Source organism: Somniosus microcephalus, unplaced genomic scaffold (assembly GCF_052327205.1).
Source record: "Somniosus microcephalus isolate GS21.2 unplaced genomic scaffold, FLI_Smic_1.0 unresolved_chr1, whole genome shotgun sequence".
Classification (NCBI taxonomy): domain Eukaryota; kingdom Metazoa; phylum Chordata; class Chondrichthyes; order Squaliformes; family Somniosidae; genus Somniosus; species Somniosus microcephalus.
Window position 1 is genome coordinate 20,945,667 of NW_028225179.1, and position 14,357 is coordinate 20,960,023.

Consider the following 14,357-nt stretch of genomic DNA (forward strand, 5'->3'; position numbering starts at 1 on the left):
GTACCTAAACATATGTTATATGAAAAGAAAGCTCATCATTAGGGGTATCTTGTAGGAGTATTTACATTTTGGTCGGACAAAAATTGTGCCGACGGTATCCAAAAAAACTTTCAAATTCCGCTCATTATCAGCTCATTTGCATCGAGTGGGGTGGGTTCATTTTGTGTGCAGGCGGGCCATCCCACAGTTGAGTAATGTGATGATTGACCAATCTACAGTTCAGCGACCTGACGGTTGACCAATCGGTGCGTGTGTGGGTGGGCCTTATCTTTCTGAACCGAGGTGAGTGGCCGCCATCTTGATTCCAAACTGTTCATTTCTTTTTCCCACTTTCTGCGTGTTTCTTTTCAAATCTAAATTTCCAGTAAAAAAAAATTGCCTTTATTAAATAGTTTTTAATAAAAAGTGAATTCATTTGTAAATATTTTCTATTACCTGATTCTTTTTCCTACATTTCCCCTTTTTGTAAGGCCTCAAAGCCTGGCCCTCACCTGCCCAGCCACGCCCGAGCTAGGTAATTGTCCCACGGCTTGTGGCAAGCTCCTCCCCCCCTCACCCAGTAACCCCATCACATTACCCGGGGCAACGGCATCGGCCGCGATGGACACAGGACAGGCACAAGGTGCACGCACAGCAGGCGACACACAGACGCCCGAGGCATAAAGCACGGGAAGCCAGCAGGTGAGATGCTGCGTCTCTCTCTCTCTCTTCCACGCTCGGCGGTCTTGAAGCCGGTTTACGCGGGAGAGCGGGTCTCATGAGAGCGGGCGGGACTCGGGAGAACGGGGGGCGGGACTCAGGATAGCGGGGCTCTGCCTGACCGGGGTGCCGCGCTCGACTGGGCCATGTCAGTGCATGGGGTGGCATGGAGCTCTGCGGAGCCAACGCCGGCAGAGAGGAAAGGGTCTGCTGATTCCCCCCTCCCTTTCTCCCCACCTCCCTTTCTCCCCCCTCCTTTTCACCCTCCCTTCCCACCCCACATCCCCCTACCCCCAATCCCCTCCCCCCCACACCCCCCTCCCCCTCCCCCCCACACCCCCCCCACACCCCTCCCCCCTCCTCCAACTTCCCCCCTCCTCCCCTTTCCCTTCCCCCCATTTCCCCCTTCCCTCCCCTCCCCCTTCCCCCCTTCCCCCCTCCCCCCTTCCCCTTCCCCCCTCCCCTTCCCCCTCCCCTTCCTCCCCGCTTCCCCTCCCCTCCCCCCTCCCCTTCCCCTCCACTTACCCCCTCCCTCCCCATCCCCCACTCCCCCTTCCCCCATCGCCCCCTTCCCCTTCTCCCCCTCCGCCTCCCCCTCCCCCCTCCCCCTCCCGCCCCCCTCCCCCTGCCCCCTCTCCCCCTCCCCCCTCCTCCGCCTCCTCTCCCCTCCCCCTCTCCCCTCCCCTGCCCCCTCCCCCAGTCGCTCTCTCTCTTCCCCCCAGTCGCTCTCTCTCTTCCCCCAGTCGCTCTCTCTCTTCCACCTGTCGCTCACTCTCTTCCCCCCAGTCGCTCTCTCTCTTCCCCCCAGTCGCTCTCTCTCTTACCCCCACTCGCTCTCTCTCTTCCCCCCAGTTGCTCTCTCTATGCCCCCCAGTCGCTCTCTCTCTTCCCCCAGTCGCTCTCTCTCTTCCCACCAGTCGCTCTCCTCTCTTCCCCCCAGTCACTCTCTCTCTTCCCCCCAGTCGCTCTCTCTCTTCCCCCCAGTCGCTCTCCCTCTTCCCCCAGTCTCTCTCTCGCTTCCCCCCAGTGGCTCTCTCTCTTCCCCCCAGTCGCTCTCTCTCTTCCCCCAATCGCTCTCTCTCTTCCCCCCCAGTCGCTCTCTCTCTTCCCCCCCAGTCGCTCTCTCTCTTCCCCCCAGTCACTCTCTCTCTTCCCCCCAGTCACACTCTCTCTTCCCCCAGTCGCTCTCTCTCTTCCCCCCAGTCGCTCTCTCTCTTCCCCCCAGTCGCTCTCTCTCTTCCTCCCAGTCGCTCTCTCTCTCTCTTCCAACAAGAACATGCCCTCAAAAATCCCTTGGCACCGCCGGGCACTTCAGCTAGTATCTATATATATAAAAGGATTGATCTGTCTGTCTGTCTATCTGTCTGTCTGTCTGTCTGTTCTTCTGTGTGTCTGTCCGGCTATAACACTCGAAAGTTATAGAGCGTACCTACATTAGCGTTACGTCCAAAGAAAGCTTACCATTCCAGGACGGTCGTAAGCATATTTAGTTTTCAGTCGGACAAAAATTCTTCGCGTGTTATACAAAAAACCTTCAAAATTAATCTCATTATCTGCTAATTACCATTGATTGACTGATGTCAAGTTGACCAATCCTGCGTCATCATGATTGACCAATCCTACAGTTCAGTCACCTGATGGTTGGTCAATCAGTGTGTGTGTGGGCGGGACTAATTGTTTTCATCTCATGGATCTGGCAGCCATTGCTTCAACTACTTCCAGCTCAAAATCTGCTAATCCAGCTGCTAAAAATTAGTATCTCTTTTAATAAATAACATAAGATTTACCAAAAACGTTTGATAAGTACTTTCACTTTCATCTTTGAAGGTATTAAACGGTAGAAATGTTGCCCGGCAGCAGATTCACAGAGGGACACAGAGACAGTCCCAAAAGCCTGGGACTCGATTTAAACCGCCCAGCCCAAAACAGCCCTGGCAACACGGGGCCCCCCCAGCTAGTATATACATATAAAAGGATAGTGGTGTCTGTCTGTCTGGGCATCACTCAAAAGTTATACAGCGTACCTACACATATGTTATATCAAAAGAAAGGTTATGATTAGGAGGGTATCCTAGGTGTATTTACTTTTTGGTCAGACAGAAATTGTTCGGACAGTAGATAAAAACTTTCAAGGTTCCACTCATTAGCGGTTGGCCAATTAAACGGGGGGAAATCCGCTCATTAGCATTGACTGACGTGAAGGTTGACCAATCCTACGGGGGGAGCGCGCTGTGTCACGGGGGGCATTTCATGGCGTGTGTGTGTGTGGGCGGACCTAACCCTGCAGCCTCCCGAAACTTCGCCGCCATTTTGTTTATACCTACATCGACACCACCAACACAACAAACCCCCTCATTGCAGCTCCGGCACAGTATCCCGCTCCCTGCCCGACAGATTCGGAGGTGAGTTGGGGTCACTCGGGCCAACCCTGACAACCGCTCAGCCCAAGACACACAGCGGGGGAGCGGCAGTGGCCCGCCGTCAGCCGCACGTCCCAAGACACAGAGCGGGGGACCGGCAGTGGCTGGCCGTAAACCGCGCAGCCCAAAAAAGCCCTGGCAACGCCGGGCCCCCCAGCTAGTAACTAATAAACAGAGAAGTCAAGCAGTGCAAGGGTATTTGTAGAAAGGCTTGCGAGACTGTGGAATGCACTGGCTCAGAGAAGCACAAATAAAACAAGGTTTAAAAACCGTCAGCGTGTGGGAGGAAGGGGAGAGGGAAATAACGAGCCACAGGTAAGATCACCTTAGAAACCATTGTCTCAGAATCTGCTTTAAATCCCCCTACTGTATTGAAACACATTTAATGTCATATTCACACATTGATGCATTAGAAAGCAATGAGATTTAAAGCTGTCTCTGATCTAAAATATCTGCTTTATGTATGTGAAATTCTCATTGTTGAGATTAAACAACCAGTGCAAGCTCAGTGGTTATTTGGTTTAGGGGTGTGGTTGTCGTTTTGGGAATTCACATCAATTAAAATGCAAGAGGTTCCGGGTTCAAACCCTGGACGTGCTCCAAAATTTTAATAGAACCACTTTCCTCGGCCTGGAGATATTCCAAAAGTCTTCAAATAATAACCGCCGGAAAATCAGCCAGTGTTCAGTATATCGTAAGAAAACGGCAATTTTATTCTTTAAAGCAGCAATTCAGTCCCAGAAGTGCCGAAGCTGTGAGGTCAATATATAAATCCGTTTGCTTCCAGAAGCCTGCTCCACATTTTCCACATTCTCAATCTGGGAGCTCGGGCAGGACATGCGGTAAAGGGACTTTATTAAAGGTGGTTTCTATGGTTTGGAAGCAGAAATACTGAAATAAAAAGGATTTCTGGATGACTCCTTTTGGATTATAATGTTAGATCGAGGTTGGTGAGAGTTTATAGTCTCAGGACTGTTAATCCAGTTGGAAGCTACGTCGCATGAAAATGTTATAGTCCCCAAGTTAGACCATATTTTCTCTCCCTGTTTGATAAAATTCTCCCAATTTCTCAACCTATTATTTCACCCAGCTCTAATGGAAAGTTGATCGAATCCAGAGCTCCTTCCACCTTTCTCCCTTTCTTTCCGCCTTGCTTCATTCCCATCCTCCTTGTTCGCGGTTTCCTGCCTCATTGGATAATGAGACTGACTTTGATGTTAACTCTGTAATCGACATCTTATCAGTTCCAGTCTTAACCTCGTCTTTTTGCAGATTTATTAAAATCTATTTGATGGAAACTCTCCAACATATAGGGCCAGAAATTCGGTGCCTCACGGATGAGTACGCGCTGGGTATTCTCGTGTAGCGCCAACGAATATGCCGGTTTCATGCATGCACTGCTCATGCACTGGAAACCGGAACTTCCGTTCCCTTGAATGGAAGGGGTTCACAGGTCGAATGCGTGCACCGGAGAGGCAACGAGCACGCCTGGAACTTCGTTTTTTTTACAGGTTTCTCCTGGAGGGTAAGCCTCCAGCAGCTGTGCGTTTAAAAAGCAGTCGCAAAGCCTGCTTTTAATATAGTAAGTGGTGAATTAAATAAAATTATAACATATTTTCCACAGGTTTATTACTTTTAAATACTTAAATGAAATGTAAATTTATTTTGACCCGCGTTAAAAACAGTAATAATTTTTTCAAAATTTAAATTTTTGTTTAAAACAGTTATTTTATGTAATTTATAGTTATTTTAAAAATGTGATTCTTTTTTTAATGTATTTGAAATTTAATGATGTTTTGGGGCTTATACGCTTTATAGGTTTGACAGCTCTTCCTGTCAAATTTATGAATGAAGCATTCCCTGCTACCATTGGCTCTCCATGGCTCACGTGATGCCAGTGGACGCATTGAAATAACTGCGCCCCTGGGATACACAAGCACAGCCTGCCAGCAGTTGGAGGAGGCCCAGGATTGGAATCCCACGTGGGCCCAAAGCACAATGGCCGGCGCGCGAGGCAAGTGTAGGTCAGGGGCTTGCAGCCGCAGGAAGCCCCCGACCCGAATTTCTGGGCCATCACCCGGTCCTGCTCCCGGTGCGCTGTGCTTGCATGTTCCAGTGGCGTAGTTAGTCCGATGCAACCCTGAGATCAAGTGAGCCATGGGCAGCCAATCGGAGGAGCGAAAAGCCCATTCATAAGATTGACAGAAAGCCCTGTCAAACTTATGAATACTCTGGCTCCCAAAACAGTCGTTAACCTTAAAATATGTTTTTATTAAATCACACTGTTTAAATAAACTATAAATTACATTAAATAACTATTTTAAACAATAATATAAATTTTTGAAAAAAGTAACTTTATAAAAAAACGGGGCTAAAAATAAACTTACCTTACTTTAAAGTATTTAAAAATAATAAACCTGCAGAAAAATGTTTTAATTTTAATTAATTGACCACTTACCTTTTAAAAAGCAGGCCTTACGCCTGCTTTTCAAATATGTAAATCCTATAGGCTTACCCTCATGTGAAAACCTGTAAAAAAAACCTAAGTTCAAAGCGCACACGCAGTCTCACCTGCGCGCGCGTTCCACCTCTGAACCCCTTCTTTCAGGGGAATGGAAGTGCCGTTTTCCCACGCATGCGCAGTGCATGCACGAAACCAACACTTTCGTTCGGTCTACGCGTGAGTACCCCGTGCTTACTCACGTGTTGGGGCCCGAATTTCTGGCATGTGTGGGGGAAGGTAAGCGTGATCTTGTATGTGAGAAGAGTGCTGAAACGTTTTGCCTGGAGCTGCGCCCTTGTGGCAAGCTTTGTGTTGTTGGGTAAACTGCTGCAGTGCAAGCAGAAAATTAAAACAGAAAATGCTGCAAATATTCAATAGCTCAGGCAGCATCTGAAGAGAAATTTTCCTTTTACCAGGACGTCACTGTCCACTTTGAATTATACTTCACGTCACTCATATCTTACAATTTCAACACCTCCGTGCAAGAAACAGTTTGGGCTGAAATGAGGACTTTGCTGATTTGTGCAAATAGAGTGAGGCAGCAAAACAAAACTTCCCACTGTCGATTGGGCAAGGAAAGGACTCAGATACAGGAGTCTTGGATGTGTTGAAAAATATCTAGTTTTAAATGCAATAACGGTAGAATTCGAAACAATGCGTGTAGAGCACAGATGATTAGTGACCCGCCGCCTTAAACTCTCAACCACCTCGCTCCATAAACACAGCTCAGAAAGCTCTTTTATTTCCTTCTTTCTCAATGCAAAGCCCTTGACTCAATGCAAAAGCAACAGGAGAGCTGGCTTTCAATTATCAGTCGCCAGTATCCGAAATGTGGACATGTTGGCGTGGTAGCGTGGCCGAGCGGTCTAAGGTGCTGGAATTAGACTTCAGTCTTTTCACGGCCGTGGGTTCAAATCCCATTGCTGCCATAAAATTATGTTGATTTTGTTGTTGTGCGAAGAAATGCTCGCTGCAAAGTTCAAAATAAAAAATATATGATGGATGGAGCGTTGATCAGGTCAAGCAGCATCTAGTGAGACAGGCACTTCATCAACAATCCCTTTATTACGCAACATCATGCGCAAAAAAACTATTCTTTTTATTCCTTCATGGATTGTGGGCCTCGCTGGTAATCCGTAATTGTCCTTGAGAAGGAGATGGTGAGCGGCCTCCTTGAACCACTGCAGTCCGTTTCATGAAGGTACTCCCACAATGCTGTTAGAGAGGGAGTTCCAGGATTTTGACCCAGCAACGATGAAGGAACGTTGATATATTTCCAACTCAGGCTGGTGCGTGACTTGGAGGGGAACTTGGAGCTGTTGGTGTTCCCATGCGCCTGCTGCCCTTGTTCTTCTAGGTGGTAGAGTTCGTGGGTTTGGCAGGTGCTGTTGAAGAAGCCTTGGCGAGTTGCTGCAGTGCATCTTGTAGATGGTATACACTGCAGCCACGGTACGCCACTTGTGAAGGGAGTGAATTTTTAAGGTGATGAATGGGATGCCAATCAAGCGGGCTGGTTTGTCCTGTATGGTGTCGAGCTTCTTGAGTGTTGTTGGAGTTGCACTCATCCAAGCAATTGGAGAGTATTCCATCACACACTTGACTTGTGCCTTGTAGATGGTGGAAATGCCTTGGGGAGTCAGGAGATGAGACAATCGCCGCAGAATACCCAGCATCTGACTTGCTCTCGTATCCACTGTTTTCAGCGGCTCCCAGGCATGCCTCAAGCCGGGACTGGCAGCTCTCCACCGGTAGTGGCTGGATTAGAGAGCGGGGATCCTGGCTGCTGCTGCTTCTGCCTCTTGCACTCCGAGAGCCCAGGTGGCGGTCTGCACCGATCTACCTTCTCTGGATTTGGCATCACTTGCTAACTGTGGACCAATGGTGGAACGCCAGTGTATCTGCATTCGCAGTAAAATGATGTGTGTTTGAATCACTGCGGGATCACTGAGCTTTCACAGTGTGCAGTTCTGAGTTTATATCAGGGCAGTGTTTGAAGGATTGAATATCCAGTTTTGGGGCAATAATTATTTTCAGAGTTAAGTGCGCTTTTTCTGTTACTTCTGATTACACTCTCAGTTTTTCTGTTCGAGAGTATTTTTAAATTTTATATCTGAACAATGTTGAAGGGATGTCCTGCACTCACTGATTGTAGAATAACTCTCTCACCCACTTGATAGAGATTTCTGATGCTGTAACAGAGAGGGTGATGAGCGCAATGCAATTGACGTGGACTTCCAAAAGGCGTTCGACAATGTGACACATAATAGGCTTGCCAGCAATGTTAAAGCCCATGGAATAAAAGGGAGAGTTGTAGCATGGATACGAAATTGGCTAAGTACAGGAAACAGAGAGTTGTGGTGAACTGTTGCTTTTCGGACTTGAGGATGTTTTACAGTGTTGATCCCGGGCTCGGTTCTGGGATCACTGCTTTTGTTGATATATATTAATGACTTGGGCCTGGGAGTTCAGGGCACAATTTCAAAACTTGCAGCTGATGCAAAACTTGGAAGTATATTGAACAGTGAGGAGGATAGTGATAGTGTTCATGTGGTCATAGACAGCCTGGAGGAATGGGCAGACACGTGGCAGATGAAATTTAATGCAGAAAAGTGCGAAGTGATACATATTGGGGGAAAGAATGAGGAGAGGAAATGTAAACTAAAGGGTACAATCATAAAGGGGGTGCATGAAGAGAGAGACCTGGGGGTATATGTGCACAAATCTTTGAAGGTGGCAGAGCAGATTGAGAAAGCAGTTAACAAATAAGCTTACGGGATCCTGGGCTTCATGAATAGATCTATAGAGTACAAAAGCGTGTTAATTATGATGATGCTGTGTAAAACACTGGCTCGGCTCCAACTGGAGTATTGTGTCCAATCCTGGGCACCGCACTTTAGGAAGGATGTGAAGGCCTTAGAGACGGTGTGGAAAAAGATTTACGAGAATGATTCCAGGGATGAGGGACTTAAGTTACGTGGATAGACCGGAGAAGCTCAGGTTGTTTTCCTTAGAGCAGAGAAGATTGAGAGGAGATTTAATAGAGGTTTTCAAATTCATGAGGGGTCTGGATAGAGTAGAGGTAAACTGTTCCCATTGGCAGAAGTGTCGAGAACCAGAGGACACAGATTGAATATGATTGGCAACAAACCAAAGGTGACTGAAGCACAACCTATTGTTACACAGCGAGTGGTGAGGATCTGGAAATCACTGCCTGAAAAGGTGGTGGAGGCAGATTCAATCATGGCTTTCAAAAGGGAGTTGGATAAGTATCTGAAGGAAACAAAATGCAGGGCTACGGGAATGGGCGGGTGCCAGGGACTAGCTCAAGTGCTCTTGCCGACAGCCGACACGGCCTCGATGGGCTGAATGGCCTTCATCCGTGCTGTAACCATTCCATTCTATGATTCTATGAAAAGCGCTATATATATTCAAGTTGTTGTTGTTTTACAGTTTGTTATAATATTCGTAACATGGAAAATCTAAACTTTACAAAACTAATTCCACACAAAATGTCTGGGGCAATTATTTTGAAGGACATCCATTGCACTTTGCTCCGGGCCGAGTAACACATCTTTCTGTTTATTTGTCTTTCTTCGGTTTGCTGATAAACGTTTAACTGGCGGCCAGTTCCCGTTAATGGTCACAAGCAGTAACAGACAGACAGAGCGTGTCTGACCTCACCGAGATGTGCAAAAGGCATCAGTTTAGGACAAATGCATTTAATGACGCTAATTTCTTATTTCTCTTTAAATTCCACTGAATTAACTGACTGAAGAAATTGCTTCAACTCCACGTAATCGGCTCGGCTCATCCTTGGGCCGACTGGCGAGTGGTGCAAACAAATTCTGCAACTGAATCATTAATGTTCTTCAAGGAAGGGAAACTGCCCCCTACACTTCCTGTTATACAAGTGGCCCCGGTCCATTCCGACTTTCATGATGCTTAATCCCCTCTGAGTTGGACTGACGAACCATTTTCAAGAAGGAGGTTCATCGTCTGCTCGGCTGAAATGTCAATCTGCTGGATGTCCAGCTCTGCCGGACTGAATGTTGTTTCAATCTTTCTTTCCCCTTTTCTGCCCCTTTTGCGGGTTAGATCAGCCCTGGCGATCGATGTAAATGTAGCCCGGCAGCTCCAGCTCTTATTTATTCGAGCATTGTACGGAACTTTAAACAGTATCGCAGCAAGCAGGAAAACCCGAGTGGAATTCAATCCCAACGCATTAACCCTTCCGACCATTGCAGCTGCAAGCGGCAGGTGCTGCAAAGCCGGAGAGCATCGCTGCATGTATTGCTGTGTTATAATTGTATTTGCATTTATTTACGATTTATTTACAAGGAACATAAGTACAAATATATACACAAAATTTACATTAATAACGAATACAGATGCGCCGCAGCCCTGTCTCTGCAATTGTATTTGTTGTAGATCACTGGCAGCTGGCGGCAAAAGCTAGCGGGATATGGGCGCTCACAGGGAATGCTGCTTCTCATGGCTGCCTCACCCCCCGCGGGAGCTGGCGGGGGTTTGAAAGCATTCATGTGTCACACAGTTAGGATTTAAGAAGTGTTGTCTCAAAGTACCACCATAAGAAGGAAGCGCCTCTTTATGGGGGTTTTGGAGACACAACATGATTTGGGGAACTCGCCTGACTCCAGATCATAAGACGACGTGTCTGGGTTGCGGCTAAATTTTTTTACCAGATTGTGTGTGAATAACTCGAAACCCCTCACAATAAACACTGTCACTTTTCACTGTTTAGCGGACGAGTTTCTCGGAGTGATGTGCCTGATCCTCTCATTCATTCGTTTGTACAAACCTCGAGAAAGGACGGAGGTGGAAATGATTTACAGGGAAATTATCAAAACATATCTTCAAGTCTCGCGTTCACCCATAAAGAAGCTCAAACTTACGGATTCAGAATCTTCGAGTGTAATCGGCTCTGTGGGTGAATGGATAGCGCGTTGGCCTTCTAATTAATGGTGGGAAGGTTGTGGGTTGGAGTCCCGCCAGGGTCGCTGTACAGTCAGGTTTTAGTGATGAACTTTTGCAGCAAAACCACAACTCGTTCATTGATGTCCTTCAAGGAATGGAAATCGCCAATGAGTCCGTTTGAATTGTGATTAATTAACATGTCAGCTTCAATCTGCGCACCTCATGTCAGCTTCAATCTGCGCACCTCATGTCAGCTTCAATCTGCGCACCTCATGTAAGCTTCAATCTGCGCACCTGCTGGAAAAATTTTCTTTACTCCACGAGTGTTGTTTCGACAAACCCTGTGCCTTCTGTCCTCTGGAGCTCAAACATTCTCTGGAGAAAAGAGAATCCGACCTTCTGGAACGGTAAAATGCCATCATTTGAACCTGGGAACCTCCCCCATTCATACTTCAGATGAGGGACTGTCAAAATTGGCCGGTTTCACGCCAGATTCAGAATATAAAAAGTGTCGCCCAGATAATTAAAAGACCTTTGTAGGATTTAAACCTTCAATCTTCTGATAACTGTTTCGGTGCCAATCTCAGAGGAAGGAAGAAGGAAGAGAGGGTTCTCAGTCTCCGATTCGCGATCTCATCTCCACTTTCATTCAAGGTGGGTTGAGAAATTTCTTGGAATATTTTAATTTTAACAAGATATGAGCAATGCAGGGGCACAGACCAGCAACACCAGTGCAATTTCCACGAAAATGCATTGCAAGTAAGATTCAGTGAAATGCTTGCAAAGTGCATCAGCATCAAACGTGTAATACAGTAACGACGAGGATGGGATTCGTACCCACGCGTGCAGAGTACAATAGATTAGCAGTCCATCGCCTTAACCACTCGGCCTCCTCGTCTCACCAATGTACGGTTTTCAGACATTCCATTTCTTGCTTTTTACATCCAATTAGAACTACCCTGAAAGAAATTCAACTTCACCGCTTATCCTGCCCGTGCACACAGATCTACAATGTTGAAAATGTACAATCAGCTTAATGAAAGCAACAGGCCTTCCGTTACTTCAGATGAGGGACTGTCAAAAATGGCCGGTTTCACGCCAGATTCAGAATATAAAAAGTGTCGCCCAGATAATTAAAAGACCTTTGTAGGACTTGAACCTTCAATCTTCTGATAACTGAAGAATTTGCAACAGAAGTCAGATGCCTAATCCATTAGTCTATGCGGCCGCTGATGCCGCTGAATCTCTTTTTATGGGGCGAATTGTGAGCAGGTTCAAGGAAACTGCTCGAAAAAAGAAGTGGATTGAGGAAAAGATAAAAATATTTCAACTGTATTAACAGGTCCTCTGTGAGCTGGATTCGCACCAGCGCAGTGAAACTCAATACAAATGGGAAATGACATCGGCGGCTCGTTGGTCTAGGGGTATGATTCTCGCTTTGGACATTTCACGATTAAAATGCGAGAGGTCCCGGGTTCAAATCCCGGACGGAGCCCTGGCACATTTTCTTAAACTCAACAACTCGGTCATCAAAGCTGAAATCGCTCTGCTTCTAAAAAAAACGGCATGATCCGAGATTGTGAGCTCTGCCATTTCAAACAGACACAGAATGATCCGGGGCTGTGAGCACTCGCGGTTTAAACAGACCCAGAATGATTCGCAACTGACCGCGACCCCGCCCATTATAGACAGGCCTGATTTTCAACGCTTATGAAATCTATGGCAACATAAATCGGGCTGTTTCTAAAACGATGCCCGGTTTAATCTTGGACACCAAGTTGAAAATTTACTCCATTATCATTTTTCCCATTATCTCCGTCATTTTACTCCAGCCAAATGAACTGCGTTTAAGTGTCAGCCGTAGCTCAGCGGCAGCATACTTAAGCCTCACTCCAGAGACTTGAGTGCATAATCCAGGCTGACACTCCAGGGCAGTACTGAGGTAGTGCTGCACTGTCGGCAGTGCCGTCCTTCTAGTAAGATGTTAAACTGGGGCTTCAGATCCCATGAGAGAATGCTGAAAAGAACGAGGATTTCTCGCGCATTATTTATCTCTCAACCAAAGACCCAAAAACAGAAAATCTCGTCTTTAAGTTTGATAAATATTTTTGAAATTCCAAAGGAGAAATTTATGTTCCTGTTCCCTAATCATTTGCCTCTGTTGCCGCTAGTCTTTTCATTCGGTTCCAATCTCAAAGGAAGGAAGAAGGAAGAGAGGGTTCTCAATCTCCGATTCACGATCTCATCTCCACTTTCATTCAAGGTGGGTTGAGAAATTTCTTTGAATATTTTAATTTTAACAAGATATGAGCAATGCAGGGGCACAGACCAGCAACACCAGTGCAATTTTCACAAAATTGTATTTCAAGTAAGATTCAGTAAAATGCATCAGCATCAAACGTGTAATACAGTAACGACGAGGATGGGATTCGAACCCACGCGTGCAGAGCACAATGGATTAGCAGTCCATCGCCTTAACCTCTCGGCCACCTCATCTCACCAATATACTGTTTTCAGACATTCCATTTCTTGCTTTTTACATCTAATTAGAACTACCCTGAAAGAAATTCAACTTCACCGCTTATCCTGCCCGTGCACACAGATCTACAATGTTGAAAATGTACAATCAGCTTAATGTAAGCAACAGGCCTTCCGTTACTTCAGATGAGGGACTGTCAAAAATGGCCGGTTTCACGCCAGATTCAGAATATAAAAAGTGTCGCCCAGATAATTAAAAGACCTTTGTAGGACTTGAACCTTCAATCTTCTGATAACTGAAGAATTTGCAACAGAAGTCAGATGCCTAATCCATTAGTCTATGCGGCCGCTGATGCCGCTGAATATCTTTTTATGGGGCGAATTGTGAGCAGGTTCAAGGAAACTGCTCGAAAAAAGAAGTGGATTGAGGAAAAGATAAAAATATTTCAACTGTATTAACAGGTCCTCTGTGAGCTGGATTCGCACCAGCGCAGTGAAACTCAATACAAATGGGAAATGACATCGGCGGCTCGTTGGTCTAGGGGTATGATTCTCGCTTTGGGCATTTCACGATTAAAATGCGAGACGTCACGGGTTCAAATCCCGGACGGAGCCCTGGCACATTTTCTTAAACTCAACAACTCGGTCATCAAAGCTGAAATCGCTCTGCTTCTAAAAAAACGGCATGATCCGAGATTGTGAGCTCTGCCATTTCAAACAGACACAGAATGATCCGGGGCTGTGAGCACTCGCGGTTTAAACAGACCCAGAATGATTCGCAACTGACCGCGACCCCGCCCATTATAGACAGGCCTGATTTTCAAAGCTTATGAAATCTATGGCAACATAAATCGGGCTGTTTCTAAAACGATGCCCGGTTTAATCTTGGACACCAAGTTGAAAATTTACTCCATTATCATTTTTCCCATTATCTCCGTCATTTTACTCCAGCCAAATGAACTGAGTTTAGGTGTCAGCCGTGGCTCAGCGGCAGGATACTCAAGCCTCACTCCAGAGACTTGAGTGCATAATCCAGGCTGACACTCCAGGGCAGTACTGAGGTAGTGCTGCACTGTCGGCAGTGCCGTCCTTCTAGTAAGATGTTAAACTGGGGCTTCAGGTCCCATGAGAGAATGCTGAAAAGAACGAGGATTTCTCGCGCATTATTTATCTCTCAACCAAAGACCCAAAAACAGAAAATCTCGTCTTTAAGTTTGATAAATATTTTTGAAATTCCAAAGGAGAAATTTATGTTCCTGTTCCCTAATCATTTGCCTCTGTTGCCGCTAGTCTTTTCATTCGGTTCCAATCTCAAAGGAAGG

At 46.4% G+C, this 14,357-nt stretch overlaps 1 non-coding gene across 1 annotated transcript; it reads right to left on the reverse strand.

Moving 5' to 3' along the window:
- Positions 1-12,971: 12,971 nt before the first annotated feature.
- On the reverse strand, positions 12,972-13,053 carry trnas-gcu (transfer RNA serine (anticodon GCU)). The gene has a single exon. It is a non-coding gene; the product is annotated as a tRNA-Ser (tRNA).
- Between the last annotated feature and the right edge of the window lie 1,304 nt (positions 13,054-14,357).